Here is a 23,586-nt window from a genome sequence, read left to right as displayed (position 1 = left end):
TTCGCACCGCTCCGCACTGACGATCGATCGTCTTGTGCAAACAAGAGTAAAAGGGGACGATGAACGATGTCGATCGATGGCTCTCGATATACTTCTGCACGCAGTCGACCTCTGCATATATAGGTTCATCAAAGCCAGAGCGAGCGATTAAGGTTTCATGCATGCACAGTTGCATTGAGCCATTGGCTAGCTACTTGGTCTCGAGAAGAGATGGGCTTGGTCATAACTCATAAGCTAGTTAGCCCTGACCTGCAACAATGCATGTCTTGGATCAGGTTCAGGAGGGCTTCAGCACGAGTTACCCTGGCGCCATGTGAGTACGGAGTACCTTGGTTCGTGTTCTGGAAGCCTCTTCGTTTTGCTGCTGCTCCCGGATGGAGGTTTGAGGGACTCCACCGGACTTCCCCCGGGGGCAGAAGCAGAACAGAATGCAGGACGCTTCAGATGCATGCATGGTGGCCCAGTTTGTCTTGTGTGTTTGAAGAGATGCATCTGGGTGCAACTGCAAGCGCAACTGGGAGTAGTTGTTGTCAACACCCCGGGACTTTATATGGAGCTCCCAGGGAGTCCACTGGACTTGCAAGGGAAAGGGAGTCGCGCCGAACAACTGGGAGGAACGAGAGCACACTGTGGTGTTTCATTCCGGCCCGGGACTTGAGGTGGAGGTCGCAGGGACTCCGCGGGACCTCCCAGCGGGCCCGCCTGACCCTCTTTGATTATAACAATTGCATACTGCAGTCCAGATGGGAAAAAAAAATTCTCTGCGGCCTTACTTTGATGGTCAGAATATGATTTCTGGACGGATGTATATGATTGGGCAACGCTACTCTTTTGAGGATCGCTGCTACTTTTTTTTCATGTTTGCCTTACAAGATTGCTGCCTTGATGGAGCCAATCAAGCTTGCTGGTTGCCAAGAATTGACAAAAGAGAACGCGAATTCTTCAGAGAAACATGAAATCTTGAAGCCGACTTCCTCTGTTCCTAACTGACGAAACTGCATGACTGATGGACAACCTTCTTAGCGAGGTGAAACAGAAACCACCTTCTTAGCGAGGTGGGCTGGTGAAGAACAACCTCACGGCGTTCTGTGGCTTGTTTCGATGTCTCAATCCGATCAGCCATCGAGTTCTTTTTTTTTGAGTTGAGTTGAGTTGGTCCTATCCGTTGTGAGCTACTTTTGTGGCTATGTTGTTCCCGGTCTGGGATGTCTCTTTTTTTTAATGTAATGGACAGCTCTTTTACGTGGTTCGTTAAAAAAAAAGATGATGAAGAGGGATGGCTCGATCTGTTTTTGGCTCGTGGAACGGCATGAAGCAGTTGGCTACTCGGCTGGCTCGTGAAACATGGACGGCAGGAAGAAAGAGGATGGCTTTCTTCCTAGTCCATGGACGGCGGTTGGGGCTTGCTCCTACACTACGCGGTGGCCGGTGGGTGAACTTTGACGCGGTTCCGCCTCTTTCTAGGAAGCTGCAAGCCAAGCTGAGCGATTTCCACTGCACCGACAGAGGTTTGCAGCCCTGCTGCACGATTTTCTTTTCGCACGTCAACATCCGGGTGGTGTGGCACGCTAGACTTTGTGCGGCACTGCCGTAGAGAATTTTCTTCCATCCAGTTGTAGCAAGCGCCAATAAGCTCGTCTGCCTTACCATCCCTTCTGCTCATCTGTCCTTTCCCCCTCTCTCACTGCCCGGTCGCTCTTGGTCTCTGCGCGGCAGAGGTGGTGGAGGGGTAGGCGGCGGCTGACCTCTCATCCCTAGTCTTAATACCGGTTAAATTTAGATCCGATACTAGAGGTAGCATTAGTACCGGTTCCAACGGATACTGCCTGGGATGCGCCACGAGGACCCCTTTAGTACCGGTTAATTCAAATAACCGATTCTAAAGGGTGAATATTAGTACCGATTGGTGGAAGCAACTGGTACTAATGCTCCACGCACCCTCAAACAACCGATACTAAAGGGGCACCCTCTAGTACTGGTTGCTTCTACCAACCGGTACTAGTGTGGCACCCCTTATAGTATCGGTTCGAGGCACCATCCGGTACTAGAGAGGATCTCTTTAGTACCGGTTGGTGATCCCAACCAGTACTAATTTCCTCTCTATAAATACTCTCCTTCCTCCAGCCCGATCCCCATCCTCCAGCTCGAGCTTCATCCTATCCATGACGCCATAGGGAGAGGTTTTGGCGGATTTTTGACCATTTCTTGGGGATTTCACTCATTCAAGTGTTCTAAATGTTAGAAACCTCATCCTCCCTTGATACATGGTTACTATACTAAATTTTATGCTTTATAGCTAGAGTAATTTGTGATTTTTAGAATAAGGTTCAATAGGGAAAATTTTCATTTATATGAATGTGTTATTTAGGGGATTTCACTCATTCAAGTGTTCTAAACTTCATCCTCCCTTGATACATGGTTAGTATACTAAGTTTTATGCTTAAGAGATATAGTATTATGTGATTTTTAGAATAAGGTACAATGGAAAAAAAAATTCATTTATATGAATGTGTTATTTAGAGCTCGTATTTGTGATTTGTAGAATAAGCTACAAAATTTTGGATGCCATGATTCGTACTAGTCAAAGAAATTGATATGAAGTTAGAGGAATAATTTCATAGTTTAGTACTTTTTAAATAGAGGTACGTAATTACTCATTTTTAGAATAAGCTACAATGGAGAAAATTTTCATTTAAATGTTATGTTTGATCTAAGTAAATTATGTGGAAAATATAGATTTTTTAATAGCTTAGTCATTTGCAAATATGAGCTAAATAAATTGTGGTACATAGAGGTAGCTTCCGCTGCTGGAGGTAGTGGTGATGGTGGGGGCGATCATCATTCCTCTCGCGGCAAGGGGAAAACCATAGTTAGCTATCATGATAAGCCGAAGAAAATGAGGAGAAAGCAATGCTTCGTTATTTGGAAAGATGTCATGAAGATGCTATTGCGGTAGGTTAGGAACCTCCTTTTGGTGGTCGTTATGCTCCACTGCCAGTCCCGGGTGTTTTAGGTTGACTTAGTACTACCGTTGCAAGAGGTACAAATAAACCATAGGATAAGGGTGGGTCAGTGAAACCTTCATCTTCTCCACCCAAGGATGCTTGAAGTCCTTCTTGAAGTCCTTCTAGATAGTACTTAGTAGATGGTTTATCGTAGTATATCATGTTGTTGTTGGTCTCAAATTTAAATTTGTGTATTTTTTATGTAAACTTTTAGCAACATGGTGGCAGAACTATGCTTATTGTGGAGAACTATGTTTGTTGTGAGAACTATGTTTATTTGTTGAGAAAATGTATTATGTTATTTGCACTGAGTGCGCGGGTGTGGTCATGGTAGCGATATGATGAGATTTTTTCAAGCAATCATTTCGCCGACTGCTGGGCGCCTGGCCCTGGCAGAGCTAGTACAAATCCAGCACACTCGATTCCAGATTGTAGCAGGGGACGGCGACGCACCTGACATCCCCATGCAGGGGCTCTGCAGGAAACCCCAGCAAGCCAGGGATGTAGCTGGTAGGAACCCCGGCGTTGGAGGCACGACCAAAACGGGCGCTGGGTAGTAGAAGCCCACCGGTGGTGTAGGGGGCGGAAGGTTTTTCAAATACAATTCTCATGTCTCCTTTAACTTTCTTGTCCGGCTGTTTAACTGATTTTTGCATGGTAATAATATTAAATATTTTGATTTTTTAAGAACCATTAAATATTAAACAATAAATTTATGTATAATTAAATAAGAACATGATTAACTCATGGTAAACATGTTAAGAAGACTAGAGGCACTATTCTTGTAAATTTTTGCATGGTCAAAAAATCTTTTTTTCGAATTGTAGAGTTAATATAAGTAATATGATCATTATAATCTATTACTAACTTAAAATTTATAACTTGATCATATTTGATATTTGACCGCATCTGACATTTTTATTGTGTATATCTAATAAACATGAAGCTACCAAATTATTGTTTCAATTTTTATGAATGTTATTTAATTTAATATGCAATAAATTAATAAAATAGCAATTGTAAGAGAAAGGAAAAATAAAATCAGGGTGATGGAACCCCTCTAATACCGGTGCTTAACAACAACCGGTACTAGAGGGGCATTTTCATTTCCCGCGCGGGGAGACCCTCTAGTACCAGATGTAATTTGGAATCGGTAGTAGAGGGGGGGGGGTGTCATGTGCCACTCAGTGCTAGCCCTAGCCAACACTTAGCCATTTTCACTCGCCGCTGCCTCATCTTCCTCCACAAGATCCGCCGCCGCGTCGTCGACTCCGGCACCACCCCCGTCGACTCCGACGCCCGCGCCCCTGGCCGTTGCCCCCATCGATTCCAGCCCTCGCCTCCTCTCCGACGTCACGCCACCTCGGCCCCGTCGCCTCAACGCCGCGCACCCCCCCTCCCCCACCGTCTCCCTCGACGTTGACTGCCCCCGTCTCCCCTGACCCTAGCCGGCCTCCATCACCTGCCCTCCGACGCCGTCGCCTCCATCACCTCTTCTCCGACGCTGCGCCACTCCAACCCTGTCGCCTCGGACATCGCACGTGCCCCCGTCTCCCCCGAAGCCGGCCGCCCCCGACCGTCTCCCCCGAACCCAGTCCGACTGCCTCCATCTCAAGTGCTGCCCCAGCTATACTACGACCCCCATCGCCTCCATCCTGTCCGACGCAGCGTCACCCCGGCCCCGTCGCCTCTGACGCCGCGTGCCCTAATCCGGTCTCGACGCCCCCGTATGTACGTCGTCTCCGAGGTTGCGCCGCCCCGACTCCCGTCCTGTTCGATGCCACGTCGCCCCGGCCCCTATCCTCTTCATCCGCGCCCCTGACGCCGCTTGGCCCCGCGCCCCCGACGCCGGCTACCCCGTCCCCAACGCGTGCACGACGCCTTGCACACTTGCTCTAAAGTAAGCCTGCGGCCGCCGTGATGTAAGCCCCCGTGGCTGCCGTGACATCAAAATATTTTCTTATCTACAAATTGTATAGAAATTGTAGTAAATTATAGAAAAATTGCAGGAAATTTGTATAAGTGTTGGAAATCATGCCATTTATTGTTTTATTTCTGCAGGGGTAGAGAATAACTAGAAATTATAGAAAATAGTTGGAGTAGCTAAAAATTACCGACAAATCCGCCGTGACATCATTATTGTACAAAAATGTTGAAGATAGCTAGAAAATTCCATAGAAATTGTAGGAAATTATAGAAAAATTGCAGGAAATTTGTATAAGTGTTGGAAATTATGCCATTTATTTTTTTTATTTCTGCAGGGGTAGAGAATAGCTAGAAATTATAGAAAATAGTTAGAGTAGCTAAAAATTACCAACAAATCCGCCATGACGTCATTATTGTACAAAAATGTTGAAAATAGCTAGAAAATTATAGGAAATTCCATAGAAATTGTAGAAAATTTGTATAAGTGCAAGAAATCATGCCATTTATTTCTTTGTTTCATTCTATTTAAATGTTGTATAAATGTTAGAAATTTGTATAAGTGTTGGAAATTATCTGTAAATGTTGTATAAGTGACGTCATATTAATTGTAAATTGTACAATGTGCCATGTTACATATTAGTCATTCTTATTATAAGTGTTGAATTTTTTTATATTATACTAGTAACAATGGCACAATCAGACGACGAGGTTCTATATGAGATGATTGCTCAAGGCGCCACTCAAGCAAATGAAGAGATCGATCACAGGTAGGCTGACATGTACCTCAACCTGGCTGGTGATGGCATTGAGGAGCAACCAGTTGCTGAGGGAGGCAATGTGGAGGAACAAGTTGCCGAGGGAGTCAATGTGGAGCAACCAGTTGCCGAGGTATAGCAAGTATTATACGTAAACATTATTTGAATTACCGTCTTATCAAAATAAACATAATCACGCAACAACATTCCAATCACGCAACATTTCAATTGCCGTTTTTTAGCCATCTGGATCGAGCAAAAAGCTTAAAAAGAAACGAGGCAAGAACAAGAAGGTCGAGGGCTGTATCATCATCACAGAAATTGATGAAGATTGTGAACCGATTGCTCCTCCCAGAGCTAAGACAAAGCTGGTGAATCAAATTGGGTTCCTTATCAGAGATAACATTCCAACCAGCTATCAGAATTGGAGACAACCTGAGAGCGTCCCGGAGGACACAGACCCGCTCCTTTACACCCCTAACTGAGAGAATGCTATGTTATGGGAACAAGTAAAAGAAAACTTCATGTTCAAAGATGTAGACGAAGCCAAAGTGAAAGAATGGGGTATGAAGACGGGAGCAATTGCATTTCAGACGTACAAGAAAACCTTGACCAAAGACTACATAAAGATGAGGCTTGAACCAGATTACACTAGGCACCCGAAGATAAGGGATTACTGGGATTTCTTTGTATAGTTCAAGGGGTCGAGCAAGAGTCATTACTCAACTGAAACGAACACCGACAATGTTCACCAGAAGAAATACTTCCATCGTCCTTGGACAGGAGGTTACAAGTCCGCGGTCGTGAAATGGCAAAGGATAGAAGATGACCTAATTGCTAGGAGAATAGTACCATATTCTCTCGAATGGCCTGAGCGATCAACGAATTGGTTTTATGGTCATGGCGGCATCCTCAATCCCAAAGATGGATTAATTGTAACCAGCAATCAAATAAGAGAAGTGGCTAGTAGACTAGATGAATTAATGAAAAAAACAGCCGATGGATCCTTCGTGCCTGATCAAAAGAGGGATGAGCTGACAATGGCACTTGGAACTCGCGAACACCCTGGACGATGCCAAGGAATAGGATTCATTCCATGGAAGTATGGCTTTCGTCAGTTCATTTAATCATATAGAAGTCGCCAGAGAAGCAAGGCAGACCAAGCATGACAGCTGCGAGAGCTGCAATAACAAGTAGCAGCATCAGAGGCAAGAATAGCGCAATTAGTAGACGAGCGTGTGGCCATATCTTTGAGCAAACAAGCCAGTCAACAAGCATCTGCTGTAGCATCAGGGCTACATGTTGACGTAAGCCTGACCCAGCATCGAAGTAGTGTCGCTTCCACGAAAGCCGCAGCTGGAGGATACATTGAAGCCGCACCTGGAGGATGTACTGAGGTCATTGAGGAACGACATCCAGTGGACGACATCACCAGGAGAGCCCAATGTGAGCTTGTTACTCCCGTAAGAAACAAGATCATAGTGGTGGCTTATGGTGTGGTTGAGCAACCGACGCAAGGCCAAATAGTACATGGCGTGCAGATTCAAGCTCACTATGCCAAAATCGGGGTGGACTGAGTGGCCGACGGTTGGGAGGACCTGGAACTAGAGATCCCTTGAGGTGACGGGGAAAAGAATCTAGGACAAGCTATCCATGGTTGGATTCAGGGGCCGAAGTGCTTCATAAGGATTACACAATCGAATCCCCCGATCTTGGGATCATCTCCTAAAGGCTCAATGGCAAGATCACCTACGCCATCTTCCAGGGCACACACTCCAGTACCACACAGGTCTCCTAGCGTGAGTGCAGTACTTGAAAGGGATCCAAGCATGAGTCCACCTCCCCCGCCTACAAAGAAGTGTTCAGTTCCTCCTCCACCTCCACCTCCTAAGAAGAAGCAGAAGAAGTAGAAGGAGAAGGCACTATCTAAAAAACTACCTTATGATATGACAGATGAGGAGTCCCAAGCTGCAGCGGCTGCTCAACATGAAAAATGGAGACAAACTTGTAAAGAAGAAAGGTTGAAGAAATAGAATCTGGAGAAACCACGGGATACGTGTAAATTTTTGTCTTTGATCAAAAGAATGGAGGAGGAACAAAGGAAAAAGCCAGAGAAACCTCCGCTATCTGATTACGATAGGCAGATCACAAAGCACAAAGCAGGTAGCTCATAAGAGGAAGATAAGTGGGAAATCTATTTCTCAACTCGGAGAGCAATCCAACCAATCGGCTGCCCCACTTGTGATACTTTCTGACTGGGAGAAGAACCTGATGGAATTCAGTAAAGATACTAATCTGACAATAGCACAACTTTGAGGGGAGGATCAAATCCCAACGCTCCCTGTGCCTAACAAATGGCAATATGAGTATGGTAAAGAGCGTGAAATATCTCCCAACAAAGATGTACAAATTGCACCAGTGGTACATGTAGGCTGCATCAGATGGTTTTGCCACGATGGAAGTTTGGATTAGTCATCAACATTACTTCCGTGGTGATGACATCATACATGTGCCCCTGGAGGAACCGTTCCAGCTATACAATCAAGAAGCACTAGACAAGTCACTGATCAGTTGCTGGGTCTTGGAAGTCTTGAGTATATTCCTCTAACTTCAAAATCCTCACTCTAGTCAATTTGCGATATATTAACCCCTATTCGATTTTGTATCGTGCAGGATGGAGATGCAATATTGTCGCAGGATGGGATACCATCACATAGGCTTCATGGAACCCTACATTATTTTTCAAGATAATCTAAGGAAAAAATGAGATGATACTATGAAGAATATATATAAGTTCCTCGACAAGCACTGGGAGAAAAGCCGCATATTACTACCTTGGCACTTCGAGTGAGTATTTTTCCCAACTCTTTCTTTTTCGAACTAGCACTTACACATAATACTAACTACCTTCAATTTGGATGTACAACTACCATTGGGTACTAGTTATTATTATCCCCGATCAGAGCTTAGTGACTATCTGGGACTCCTTGAGGAAACCCAAAAAAAGTTTTGATGACCTCATGGACACTCTGAACAAATGGTGGACTCGATTGCATCAAACTCACAAGTGTGATTTCAACGAGAAACTTGTTTTGCATATAGATTTCCCGGTATGTGTTCAATTCACATCTCGTGACACTTTCTTTAACACAATAAATATTTCATAACTTTTTTTCCATATATATAGTGTTTGAGATAGCAGGAGGGTACACATTATTGCGGATACTACGTTTGCGACTTCATCCACAAATTTGTGGGTCCGATACATACCACCGAACACCAAATAACCGTACGTATACAAAATTAATATGCTTATACTTCAAAAAAAGTTTCAATTCTTCAACAAATTTGGATTAAGTATTTCTAATTCATTTGCCAATAACACAAATGATGAACATGAAGGAAAAACTCCTCCACTCCGAAATTTTCAGGAGAATACGAGATCAACTATGTGGATTTCTTCTGGACGAGGTCACAAATCCTGCGTGGGAGTTCTATAGTTCAGGATCTAGTCTAGTGCCAAATTTTGATTAAGTTTCAATTGTAATATTATTCATATATGTGTATGCACAATATGTATATATATAATATTATCTTAAATGTTATATTAAATCTAAATAGAATTTTTCATAAATTAGCGTATTGGAACTAGTATACGTAAATATGAAATAAGAAACAGAAATAAGAAAATAAAGGGAGAAAAAACTTAGTACCGGTTGGGGATACCAAACGGTACTAATGAGGGCACCTCCCCGCGTGGCGTGGGAAACCTGTTAGTACCGGTTGGTATCCCCAACCAGTACTAAAGGGTACCTCTAGTACCGATTGGTCAGTACCAGTTGCGCAATCAGTACTAAAGGGGGTTACCGACCAGTACTAGTGACCCGACCATTTTGCACCGCTCCACACTGACGATCGATCGTCTTGTGCAAACAAGAGTAAAAGGGGACAAGAGTAAAAGGGGACGATGAACGATGTCGATCGATGGCTCTCGATATGCTTCTGCACGCAGTCGACCTCTGCATATATAGGTTCATCAAAGCCAGAGCGAGCGATTAAGGTTTCATGCATGCACAGTTGCATTGAGCCATTGGCTAGCTACTTGGTCTCGAGAAGAGATGGGCTTGGTCATAACTCATAAGCTAGTTAGCCCTGACCTGCAACAATGCATGTCTTGGATCAGGTGCAGGAGGGCTTCAGCACGAGTTACCCTGGCGCCATGTGAGTACGGAGTACCTTGGTTCGTGTTCTGGAAGCCTCTTCGTTTTGCTGCTGCTCCCGGATGGAGGTTTGGGGGACTCCACCGGACTTCCCCCGGGGGCAGAAGCAGAACAGAATGCAGGACGCTTCAGATGCATGCATGGTGGCTCAGTTTGTCTTGTGTGTTTGAAGAGATGCATTTGGGTGCAACTGCAAGCGCAACTGGGAGCAGTTGTTGTCAAATCGATCATTAGCAAATGGTTACTCTAGCACCTCATTGTCAAATCATGGACTAATTAGAGTTAATAGATTCGTCTCGCGAATTAGACTTCATCTATGCAATTAGTTTTGTAATTAGCATATGTTTAATACTCCTAATTAGTATCCAAACATCCCATGTGACAGGTGCTAAATTTTAGCGGATGGTACTCAAACACCCCCTTAATACTTCTAATTAGTATCTAAACATTCAATGTGATCGGAATTTTAGTCCGGACTGAATAACCCAAGCCTGTCGGAGATTGAATTCTTGATTTCACTGTTTGCTTGAAATCTCGCCTGACTTTCTGGGGACCAAACAGCTCAACTGATGACACATCTCGAGAGGGAACTAAACGTAGAAGACGACGGACTCCGTCTTCAAGAAATGCTAGGAAAACTGAGGTACTTTCAGCCTGCCTGTTGGGCTTATAATATGCTTCACAAACTGCATGATTTTACAGCAGTGTTCTTCAATATATAACTTTTCTTTTTTTATTCGGAAAACGCGACCCAGTCGTCCCTCCAAATGAATTGCACTGAAAATTCGAACTCCAAAGTCAAATGTGAAATTTTAAAAGAAAAACCAGCATCATGTTTGGATTCCTTTTGATCTTGTCACCATAAATTTAACTGCATCGAATTTTAGATACCCAGTATACTGCAATGATCGGTACTAACTGTTGGATTTAGGCGCCTGTGTGGCCTAATATGAAAATTCCAAAACATGCACAACCTTTAGTCTCATATAGCTAATTTAAGGAGAGGTTGTCTTGCTTAAATATAGGAGTCTCCTTTCTATGCAAAATAGGTGTATATGAGAGAGAAGGAGACCGTTGCTATGTATAGCAGGCTATTATTTGTGCGGTTTCTATTTTTTTATGCTGAGCCTAATGGCTCTTCAATGTGGTTGAAACTACCATTTTAAATAGCAATAAAGTGCGACCAGTTCTGCTATTTGATTGTAGCAGTTTCAATCATTCAAATGGGCAGTTTCTACTGCTTGATGAGAGTAAATTGATGCGCTATGAGGCCTATAACACCAGGAGACATCCTGGTTGTAAGGCATGCTGTCACACGCTCGTCTCTCACTCACGCACTCCATTTTCGTTGTGTCATTCAAATAGGTAGTTTCGACTTCTTGACGAGGGGAATTTGATGTGCTATGAGGCCTATAACACTATAACACCAGGAGATGTCCTGGTTGTAAGGCACGTTGTCACACGCTCGTCTCCCCACTCGCGCACTCCATTTTTGCTGTACTAAACCTCTTGCTATTGCGCCTCGTCGACCTTTGAATTCGACGTGCACCGGACTTGAAGGAAAGCGGGATCTCCGAAACTACTATCGCGCGACACTTGCACGGGGTGGCAATCAGGTTTTTTGGCAGCGTCTACACGCGACCGCTTAGTGATTCTGCAACATCTGCTTCAACACGTTTGACTTTGTTCTACGTGGGATCATTGAGTAATTTCCTTATCCTGTTCTAGTCAGTATGTTGCCTGTTTACATGTGTTATATCCTTGCATCATTTTTTATATGTATTTTTCCTCCAATTAAAATCTAAACTGTACTTTAGGCACGTATTTCCAATATCCAAAAACCTGATTGCCTATTTATGTGATCTAGTGACGGCAAATGCATTTGATGCCATTAAGAACTTCCGCAGATGGCAGACAAGGGCCAAGTTTTGGCTCATGTCATTGGGGCTATGGTGGGTGATATACTCTGTGTTTCCCTTCACAGAAGAGCAAACTATGCAGTTTGAGAATGCAAATAACACCGCATTGGGTTGCATCCAAACCATCTTGGCGGACTAACTCTATGATGTGTATATGAATTACACATCGACCACTGTGCTGTGGGAGGCTTTGGAGCAAAAGTATGCAGAAGCCGAAGCCGAAGCCAGTCGCTGGCTGTATGTGTGTGGAAAGTTCTTTGATTTCAGCATGGATAGTGCTAAATCAATTGTAACTCAAGCACACGACCTCCAGTTTCTAGTTGGTGAGATTGCACATTTGGGATGTGCTCTACGTCCAAAGTTTGTTGCAGTAGCGATTGTTGCTAAACTTCCTACAGAGTGGCGTGATTTTGCTACATCTCTGAAGCACAAAAGAGAAGATATTTCTATAGAAGATCTCATTGCAGCTCTTAATGTGGAAGAGAAGGCAAGGGTAAAAAATGTGCAGGTGAAGAACGTGCATAACAGTGTCAATTTTGTTCAAAAGAAGAAACAATTTAATAAGAAGAAAGGGTCCCAAGGCTAATAAGATTACTAGCTTTAAAGAGAAGAAAACAGAGAAGAAGGATTTGAAGGACATCACCTATTACGTGTGCGGTAATCCTGGTCACATTGCCAAGGATTGTCATGACCGCAAGGATAAGACCACTGAACTGAGCAAAAAGTTAACTCATGTGACCATTGGCAAGGCCTCGATTTCAGGAGGGTACGGTAAATCTCCTATTGTTTATTCTGCATTTCAGTCTATCGACTGGTGGGTTGATACTGGTGCAAACGTTCACGTGTGTTCTGATGTTTCCTTTTTTTCTTCATATCAGGCAGCAGGGGCTTCCAGCGTCCTAATGGGAAACGGAACGCGTTCTTCTGTTCTTGGTGTTCGTACGGTAGATCTGAAGCTTACTTCAAGGAAAACCATCTAATTGAAGAATGTCCAGCATGCGCCTGCGATAAACAAGAACTTGTTGAGTGGGTCTCTCCTATGTAGGAGTGGTTATAAGCTAGTATTCAAGTTGAATAAAGTTGTAGTGTCTAAATTTGGGGTGTTTATAGGAAAAGGCTATGACAGCGGAGGCTTGTTCCGCCTAAGTACTATGGATTCTTTTTATAGTTTGAATTTTACTACTGGTTTGAATAAAAATTCTGCTGATGTATGGCATTCGAGGTTCTGTCATGTTGGTTTTGATACAATTGCTAGAATGTCCAGATCTAAGTTAATTCCTAAATGTGATATAGTAAAAAATTCTAAGTGCCAAACTTGTGTGCAAGCAAAACAACCTTGAAAACCTTTCCAGGGAATAAAGTTTGAGAAGAATCTGGCACCACTAGATTTGATCCATTCTGATTTATGTGAGATGAATGGTGTTTTGACTAAAGGAGGAAAAAATATTTTCTTACTTTTATTGATGATGCAACGCGTTACTTTTATATTTATTTGCTGAAGTCTAAGAATGAAGCGCTGAACTATTTTATAATATATAAGGTAGAGGTTGAATACTAGTTGGAAAAGAAGATTAAGAGACTTAGGGATGATCAAAGAAGATTAAGAGACTTAGGGATGATCGGGGAGGAGAGTATGTCTCTACTAATTTTTCTAATTTCTGTTTTGAGCATGGGATTATTCATGAATTTACACTGCCCTATTCACCACAATCAAATGGTGTAACTGAGAGGAAAAACTGATCACTTACAGATTTGGTGAATGCCTTATTAGAGAGTGCCGGTATGCCTAAGATGTGGTGGGGGGAAGCAAGTCGTGCTCAATAGAGTTATCACCAAGAGAAGTGACATAACTCTATATGAGGCATGGAGGGGCAGAAAACCCAATGTCAACTTTCTACGAACGTGGGGATGCTTGGCGAAAGTCAACATTCTAGAGCCGAAGTAAAGAAAACTTGGGCCGAAAATAGTCGATTGCATTTTTATAGGATACGCTCAGAATAGTCCTGCCTATAGATTCTTGGTAGTTAAATCCGATACTCCAGAGATTATAGTTGATACAATAATGGAGTCTAAGGATGTTACTTTCTTTGAGGATATCTTTCCTATGAGACCAACTAGCAGTACTTTAGAAAATGTGGATGCAGTCATTCCTAACTCTGAACAAATTGAGAACATACCTCTGCGAGAGGCTACTGAGGAGGGTAACAATTTAGTCATGACTCTGTGCAGGAGACAAAGGGTTGAGAAATCTTTTGGAGATGACTTTATTGTATACCTTGTGGATGATGTGCCTATGACTCTGGTTGATGCTTATGCGTTTTCAGATGCTGAGTATTGGAAAGAGGTTATCCGTAGCAAGATGGACTCCATCATGGCAAATGAGACTTGGGAAATCACTGAATGTCCTGTTGGGTGCAAACCTATTGGATGTATGTGGATTTTCAAGAAAAAGATGAGACCAGATGGCATGATTGAAAAATATAAAGCGAGGCTTGTGGCCAAAGGCTTTACCCAGAAAGAAGGTGAAGATTATTTTGACACCTATTCACCTGCGCCTAGGTTAACCACCATTAGGGTGCTCATTGCATTAGCTACCTCCTATGGTCTACACATTCATCAAATGGATGTGAAGACAACTTTTCTTAATGGAGAGTTGGAGGAAGAGATCTATATGGAGCAACCTGATGATTTTGTGGATAAGGGATAGGAGGGTAAAGTATGCAGATTGTTAAAATCATTGTATGACCTAAAACAAGCACCCAAACAATGGCATAAAAAAATTGATCAAACCTTAACGTCTGTTGGTTTTGCTGTAAACGAAGCAAAAAAGTGTGTATATTGTCGCCATGGTGGGGGTCAAACAGTGATCTTGTGCTTGTATGTGGATGATATACTTATATTTGGGACTAACACTGTCGTGATTGATGAAGTCAAATCATTCTTATCTTCATGCTTTGACATGAAGGATTTGGGAGAAGCAAATGTTATCCTGAATATTGAGTTGACCAAAAATAAGAATGGGATTATTCTAAATCAATCTCATTATGTAGAAAAATAACTGTGTCGTTTTGGCTTTGAGAATGCCAAAGTATCCCCTACGCCCTACGATGCTAATGTAAAGCTAAGGAAAAATAAAGGCGAAGGGTTGGACCAATTGAGATATTCACAAATAAGCGGGCTCCTCTTGTATCTTGCTGGTGCAACATGTCCAGACATATCTTTTGCTGTGAGCAAATTAAGTCGTTTTACTTCCAATCCAGGAAAGGATCATTGGGAGGCACTAGAGAGAGTATACTGTTATCCATATGTATTGGAAGGATATAATGATTCCAACTAGATTTCTGATGCGGATGAAATTAAAGCCACGAGTGGCTATGTGTTTACACTAGCAGGTGCTGCAGTTTCATGGAGGTCATGTAAACAGACCATTTTGACGCGGTCAACCATGGAAGCTGAGCTTGTAGCACTTGACATGGCTACTGTTGAGGCCGAGTGGCTAAGAGAGCTACTCATGGACTTGCCACTGGTAGATAAACCAGTTCTAGCAGTCCTTATGTACTGTGACAGCCAAACGGTATTGATCAAGTTTATGAGTACTAAGGATAATATGAAGTCCTCGAGACATGTGAAGCGGAGGCTTAAATCTGGAAAGCTAAAAAACTCCGAAGTAATCGATGTGAATTATATTCGTAGTGAGAAAAATCTAGCAGATGCCTTTACAAAAGGGCTTGCACGGACTGCGTTTTCTGTTGCATACATGGACATGGGGATGAGACCCATTTAGTTGCAAAGTAATGGCAACTCATTTCCTTTGATATGAGATCCCTGATTTGGAAAATGAGAAAAAACAAGTTACTGTTGTAACGAGGAGTACCGACTATTTAAAATTACCCATATTCCATAAAATGTACTCTCTTCTGCATGGAAGGCTGGCTATTATGCCTTAATATGTTCTAGTGTCCACCGAGGGAAAAAGGTATCGTCCTGCAGGATATCTAAAATGAATACACCTATCTGAGCTAAACTGTTAGGTCACAGTTCATCAGAGTGGGGTACTCTCTGGAAAGCTCATGAGAAGATCAGGGAGCAAGACCTTTAAAGGCTCCGTTTGGACTTAGTGTTTGGTAGCCTAGTACTAGTTTGATCTTCAAAAGAAATTTGATAGCAAAAAGCTATGAATTCAAGGCTTAGTCCATTCACAAGTTATTGGAAGATGGACCTTGTTGATCTAGGTGAAAGTTCAACCCGTACGGGACTTATAACTGAAAATCTGGTATATATAAAGAATGTTCAGTACAACAATTTTTTTTTGTTCAATCTCACTGCATTGGAATTGGTGAGGGATTGTTGGATTTAGGCCCATGTGTGGCCCAATCTGAAAATTCCAAAGCATGCACAATCTTTAGTCCCATATTGCTAATTTAAGGAGAGGTTGCCTTGCTTAAATATGTGAGTCTCCTCTCTATGAACAATAAGTGCATATGAGAGAGAAGGAGACCGTTGCTACATGCATGCGCAACCCGCACGTATTTTCGCGTGAAAAATAGCGTGACTTGTGACTTGGGACGAGCACGACGCGTATGTGTATAGCAGGCTATTATTTGTGTGGTTTCTATTTTTTTTATGATGAGCCTGATAGCGCTTCAATGTGGTTGAAACTACCGTTTTAAATAGCAATAAAGTGCGTCGGTTTCTGCTATTTGATTACATCAGTTTCTGTCATTCAAATGGGCAGTTTCTACTGCTTGATGAGAGGATTTGATGCACTATGAGGCCTATAACACCAGGATACATCCTGGTTGTAAGGCACGCTGTCGCATGCTCGTCTCCCCACTTGCACACTCCATTTACGCTATGCTGAACCTCTTGCTAATGCGCCTTGTTGACCTTTGAATTCGGCGTGCACCGGACTTGAAGGAAAGCGGGATCTCCAAAACACTGCCGCGAGACTCCTGCACGGGGCTGCAAAATCAGGTTTTTGGGTAGCGTCTACACGCGACCACTTGGTGATTATGCAACATCTGCTTCAACACGTTCAACTTCGTTCTGCGCGGGATCATTGTGTAATTTCCTTGCACAATCCTGTTCTAGTCAGTATGTTGCCTGTTTACATGTGTTATATGCTTACATCATTTTTTATCTATGTGTTTTTCCTCCAAATAAAATCCGGACTGTATTTTAGGCACATATTTCCAACACTAACGGTTACCATTCTTTTTTTTTTTGAAGGAGCTGTTAACATGATCTCAGGACAATGAGATCCTAGAGATGCTAAAATTACTCAATCTGAAGTTTGACAAACAATCGAAGCAGAATAAGGATGACATTAGTGAAATACGCAAAGAATTGCAGGAGCTTATTGAAATAAGGATGACACTAGTGAAATGCGAAAACAGTTGGAGAAGGTTCTTGAAAATCAAAATGTTCAGAGCAAAGAATTGTAGAAGCTCCGCAAACAGTTAGAGCTTCATACTAACGGCACAAGTCATGCTTCTGATGCTCCAAGGTATTGTCTGCTACATACCATCATATCATTTGTTTTCCGGGCGCTACCAACAGTGAATAGTGAAGTTATTAGCTTCACTCTGTTTTTTCACTTCATAAATTAAAAAACACAATAATCAACACAATTGAGTTGAGTTGAGGGTAATAATGATACAGCAATTGAATTGAGGGTAATAATGATCAAACTGTAGAAAATGGACACGATAATCAACACAATTGGTCCAGAGAGGATTTTGAGTGCTATATGAAAAAACCACGTCGTGGAAATATGGCAACAGGAGATGTGGATCAGTCAGTAAAATCAATAGTTAGTAATTGCCGATTTAACCTTGTTCACGGGGCTAAATGTCACCTTGGTTCTACAATATTCGAAACTCTAGTAACAAGAAGGTTAGGCTTGGGGTGATGGTAGTGTCGCCAACTGAAGAACGAGTTCTAGAAGGATTATCAAATCCTTTCTTTGTGCGGGGCCATGACCGGCCAGGAAGACAAAATAACTTGCGCCATAACAGCTCAAACAGACAAAGTAAGTCTATTCTTTCTCAGATTCTATGATACAAGTTGTTCTGTGTTTGAAACTTTTTTAAGTTAGTAGTATTTCATTAATTGGAACCTTTTCTACTTCACATTGTTAAGAGTTTACAATCTCTACACACCTACTGCACGTGTAAGTATTAGAATTCTAGGCTTTTAATTGGAATATAAATTAGAATGTAATTTTGTGAAGCCGCTATCTAAAAAATATTTTTTATTTTCCACCAGAAGTGTATGAAACCAACTCTAAATAAAATAAAATTATATAATTTAAAAAATTATATACGCACATATATAGTTAATTTAATCATACTATTGTTCAAAACTTGGGAGTATATAATGAGTCATATTCTTTAGAATAAAATAAAATAGAAAAGAACTTTCTTAATTTCTTTAAATTAATATTATTGAGAAAGAATCTCGTTCCAACTTGATTAGGCACATTACCAGGCATTTTGATTATATTAATACTACTGTTTTAATTTGATGCTCTTAGTTTTGGTTTCTTTGGATGAAAGTTTAACACTTTTGTAGGGCAAGCTCTGGTTGACAATGATTATCAAGAACAAAATAGCCCAATGCCTAACCTGCCACACCCGTCACGGATAAATTCAACTCAAACCACAGAAATGGTAAGGCTTGAAATTCTTTTCTTTTTGCTCCTTTTTTGAAGAGAATGCAAGGAAATGCATGTTCTACCTGCATATTTATACCTCAAAATCAGTGAACATTAAGAATTAGTATATTGCTGGAGCCCTAGTACGAAAGGTGCATGCCCACACCCTTAGGCCTTAGCAGCCTCGCTGTAAACCAGCCTCCTTGTTTTGTGCTTTTATTCTGAATGATTTAGATCATTATGTTTCCTCCTCATTTTCAGGATTGGATATAATTGGGGGACAATCACAGCTTCCATTTTCAGATCTACCAGTGTAAGTAATTGAAAAAATAGGCCACAATTTATATGTAGGGCACACAGCCCTGACTATATCATGACACTAGGTTTTGATACACATAGTTAATCATGATAATCATAAAGGTGAGTGCTTAAGGTGGGTCCAAGGCTTTATTTTACTTCCACTCCATAATGCGGCACACTAGTTTTATTTGTCATCTGTTTGTTATTTTGTCCAACTACAAGCTTTGATACCACCATACCTTAATCCTAATTTGCTCAGGGTGGCCCAAGCTATTTGCAGACAAAACGGTATGACACTTCTGTTAATTGGATGGTGATCCTGTTTTGATTCCTACAAGTGATGGGTTAAGTGGGTTACTATGGGGATTTATCTCCCATATTTTTTATATGATTTGAACAGATAAAATATAACTTGCAAAATCCCATAATCCCGACTCACAAATTCGATCAACGATGCAGGTCGTGGTTGGAACACACACTAGCAAGTGCCTCGACTCACAATGAGGACCGCCCCATGCTGACCGGTTGAGACACACAAGTTCACGGCTCCAAAAAGAATATAAAAATGTTCAGCCTCCGACAGACTCCCAGTCGGTCGCAGGCTCGGGGGCTAGACCCACCAGGTCCGCTCGTGTGAACCTGAGGCTCGGGGGCTAGACCCACCAGGTCCGCTCGTGTGAACCCGGCGGAAGACAGGCTATTGACAAGTCTCCACCTTGGGGGCTGGGCACCAACGTCCACTCAGCTTGCCTCCGGTTCCAGAAAAGAGTACGAAAGTGCTCAGCCTCCGACTGACTCCCCAGTCGGCCGTAGGCTCGGGGGCTAGATCCACTGGGTCTGCTCGTGCGAACCCTGTGGAAGACAGACTACCGACAAGACCCCTCCTCGGGAGCTGGGTACCTGTGCCTGCTCGGCGCGCCTCCGCGGCCTTCACCAGATCTCCCCTCAGGGCCTGGGCGTCTATATCTGCCTAGGGGCTAGGCACCTGATTCTACTCGGCTACCCTACGCAGCGCGACGAACAAAGGGGAAAAACGCCGAAGACTCGGAAGACTCGGCAGAAATCCGCCTCCACGGCGCAATGGGCACAGGAAACACATATCGAACAAAAGCTTTCATTGAGCTAAAAATAGAAGCCTCAGGCTTTTACAATATCACGCAAAGCGTGTGAACACAGAAGCCCCAGGTTTTTACAATATCATGAAAAGTGTGTGAGAACAACCCTGGGACTACTCTACACCTCGGAACAAAGAGGCGTCAGGCACCAAAGAAGATAACAGAACTCACACAATAAATAGGAAGCTGCGCTCAAAGTTCTCTCCTCCCTCTGCGACGACCTAGATAAAGAAGAAAAAGCGTCGGAAGGGCCAGAGTACGAGCACGACATTTCGATGACGATGTGAGGACTACGATGACCTGGGTAAATTGCCTTGAGATCGAAGCGTCAGAGAAGCCGGAGTACGAGCGCGGTACTCTGACAACGACGTGCAGTTTTCGGCAGCCAAGGTGAAGAGCGAGGACAAGGAAGCCATGCTTCCCCTTCCTCCCTCGACGATGCCCTCGTCCTCCCATCCAGCCTTCGGGGCAAGTTCCGACTAGGGCGCACAATGCCTTCTCCTTACGAGAATTCTTCTAGCATCGTGGCCTCTGGACATGCTTGAAGAGGCTTCAAGGGAAAGGAACACCTGGCGCCTACTACGAGAAATATTCTGGCATCATGAGGAGTGGCCAAAGCTGCCCCTGGTAAAAAGCAAGAGCCTCAAGCCTACCAGCGCTACAACTCAAACCATGAGCACTCCAGATGTAGAGGCAGTCCTATTTATAGCCAGGCCACTAGCCACCATCCTGGAGTGCCACAGTACCCGCCCGTGACCGCGCAATAAAAGGTGCCTGGAATCGAGGCGACGGTATAATGACTGCGCAATAAAGGCGCCTGGAATTGAGGCGAAGGTACAGGGGCACGAGGCGTATGTACGGTACTGCATATAGCTTATCCTTATCTTGAAGGATACGGGGCCGGTCCCCACACGCGGCCCGTACCTCTTGCAACAAGACAAAAACAAACAACACTCTTGTGTGTTCCCCCTGACAAAGCACAAATCCGCCGACCGAAATGCGACTGCCCCTTCAAGGCTTCAACAAAGCCCTAAAGGGGCTCGGGGGCTCCTGACGGGTCTATAGATCTGGGGTCCCCAATGGGCTCGCTTCCCGCAACAACTAGCCCAACAAGAAGCATGGTTGGGTCGGCCTAGCAACACGATGCCAGGCCAAGGCCTTGATCCGGCTACCGACCGGCACCTCCAACCAAGAGGCCTGGTTGGCGTCCCGACCAGGCGAGTTCCCCTGACCGCGAATGTGCCGTACCGACCGGGACAACTGACCGGGGACGCCCACTCGGTGTCGACCCGGGGAGCAGGTAGAACGGATAAGGGAAAGCCCTCAGGTCAACCATCATAAGAAGAGCCGTACCGCACCACGCCCTGCGCACGCCCCGCACAACTGAGCACTATGCAACCTACCCGCCACAACAGAGTGGCCTGACGAGATGAACAGGGACGGAGGATGGCTGCCATACCATACCCGACGACGTGGGCATCGACAAGACTAGACAACGCCCGCACACTCTCTCTCCCCCTCTCTCTGACTTGTAAGGCCGTCCCCTTGAGCTATAAAAGGGGACGGACCCTCAACACGACAGATAGGTCATCAGAGCACGCGATAAGCACACACTTTCGAACACATAGCGCACGTTTGAGCTCTCGTTACTCTCTCTCACTTGGGCTAGAGTACGATCGGGATTCGTACACCCCCCTCTCGTTCCTCTCATGTTTGTACCCCCATTGCAAATTTCGAGCACTTGGGCTCAGGAATATAGTCGACTGACCAACTCCTACTGGACGTAGGGTCCGTTACCCGAATCAGTATACATCATGCGTCATTGAGTGCTAGGTCACATTCGATCAAACGCACGGCAAAATTATTAATATTTACTAGTTGGCCAGATTCCACACCGACAATACTCCTAATTAGTATCGAACATCCGATGTGATAGGAGCTAAAGTTTAGCCCTAGGAAACAAACACCCCGTGTGGGAGCTCGGCAGCTCGGCGATAATTCTATTTGGCACCGAAATTTTTGGTTGTGAAAAAGGAGCAGTAAGTAGCTTCGGTGGAACCTTGCCCGTAGCTTGTGTGGTTAGCATTTTGGCGGCTGTAAGCATCGATTTTGCACTCTGGTTTTTGGGAGCAACAAATGGTCGGTCATGCTTTCTCAATCGTCGGCTGGCTACGAGCCTACCGGAGTTACTACCTACGAGTCAGTCGTGCAGGCCCACGTGCGCGTGCGTGCGGCGCCCATGGGCCGTGTCCGTCCGTGTGGGCTAGCTAGCGAGGAGAGGCCGCGTCGCTGCGCGTGGGTCCACAGTATGGACGGCAGGCAGCTGCCCCGTCGATCCGTACGGGGTGACGCGGCGCACAGTGAAGCTAGATACGGCCGCTCACAAACCATAGCCATAGCCATCTGCAGAGCAAGCAGCGCGCCCTAGGTTCCCGTTCCGTTCCGTTTCCCCATGGCCATCACGTCACCGCCGTCCTTCCTGTAAGTAACGCGGCCGAACACGTTCACAGAAAAAAAAAAACGTTGCCAACACAACAAATTGAGACGAAACGATTTATTGGTTCGAATCGGCCCACCAACAACCCGCTCTACTCCTTCCTGGGCTTGCATGGACGTGGTTAAGCAAGCCCACCACATGGACCGCCCACCGGCCCACAACCCTGCCAGCCCAACTAACTAACCTCCCCGTTCCGCGAGCCAGCGGCAGCCCATCACCGCCAATCCTCTATGGCTTCCGGTAGCCGGTTCGTGCCATCAACCTCGTACCGTTGGATCCATCCCGAGCTTCCTCAGCCCTACTAAACCATACCTTCAATTTAAAAACCGTTTGAACGTGATATATTTTGGAATTAATGCTCAAAAATGAGATCCAATATGATACTTTAATTTTTTATGTAAAAAATTCAACATTTCAATAGACTAGTTCAACATTTTTATATGATATTTCCATATTTTTAATACACTACTCCAACATTTTTTCAAAATATGTTGAATTGGTTTTGGTAAAATGTTGCACCGTTTAGAAAAAATATTGAATATTATATTATTTCAGCATTTTTCCTCAAAATATGAATTCTTTTTGGTTTAGAAAAATGTTGAATATTATGTTACTTCAACATTTTTTAAAATATGTTGAATTGGTTATGTTAAAATGTTACACCGGATTAGAAGTCGGAAATTATAATATTTCAACATTTTTCAAAATATGTTGAAATGGTTTTGTTAAAATGATGAATGTTATATTATTTCAACATTTTTTTAAATATATTAAATTGGTTCTATTAAAATGTTACACCAATTTAGAAAAATGTTGAATCTAAAACTTCAAATTGTTGAATATAATAGCTTGATGTTTACTCATGTTATTTTAGAAAAAGAAAAGTAAATATCACCGGCTTTAACTAGAGGGAGGAAATAATAAAGAAAAAGTTACATCCGTGCCACGTGATGATGGGCTTCTGACCATTTGCTGCTTGCCTGCCTGAAACCACTAACGGGCGCGCGGACCAAAAAGTAAAAGCTCCGAACTGCTTTTGTTCTTCATGGGCTGTTTTGGGCTATATTCGTTGGGCTGCTAGCGAATCAAAGATATATTAACTATCCATAGGCCCAGGCCCAGCACCCCCACCCCCACCCCCACCCAACCCGCTACGGAACGGAATTCACAGAGCGCGCCGCCGCACCCGTCCGT

The 23,586-nt window shown here is 43.7% G+C and overlaps 1 long non-coding RNA gene across 3 annotated transcripts; it reads left to right on the top strand.

The window, feature by feature from the left end:
- Positions 1–10,465: 10,465 nt before the first annotated feature.
- LOC111258201 lies at positions 10,466–13,046 on the top strand. 3 transcript variants are annotated; one of them, XR_002678809.1, is made up of 4 exons: positions 10,466–10,549; positions 11,272–11,611; positions 11,814–12,591; positions 12,704–13,046. It is a non-coding gene; the product is annotated as an uncharacterized LOC111258201 (long non-coding RNA). The 3 variants fall into 3 exon arrangements; XR_002678808.1 differs by having other exon boundaries at positions 11,774–12,591; XR_002678810.1 differs by having other exon boundaries at positions 10,474–10,549; positions 11,467–11,611; positions 11,774–12,591.
- Positions 13,047–23,586: the final 10,540 nt, after the last annotated feature.

Source organism: Setaria italica, chromosome VIII (genome assembly GCF_000263155.2).
Source record: "Setaria italica strain Yugu1 chromosome VIII, Setaria_italica_v2.0, whole genome shotgun sequence".
NCBI classification, from domain to species: domain Eukaryota; kingdom Viridiplantae; phylum Streptophyta; class Magnoliopsida; order Poales; family Poaceae; genus Setaria; species Setaria italica.
The sequence above is the reverse complement of the archived record's forward strand: the minus strand, read 5'-3'. Positions and strand labels throughout refer to the sequence as shown.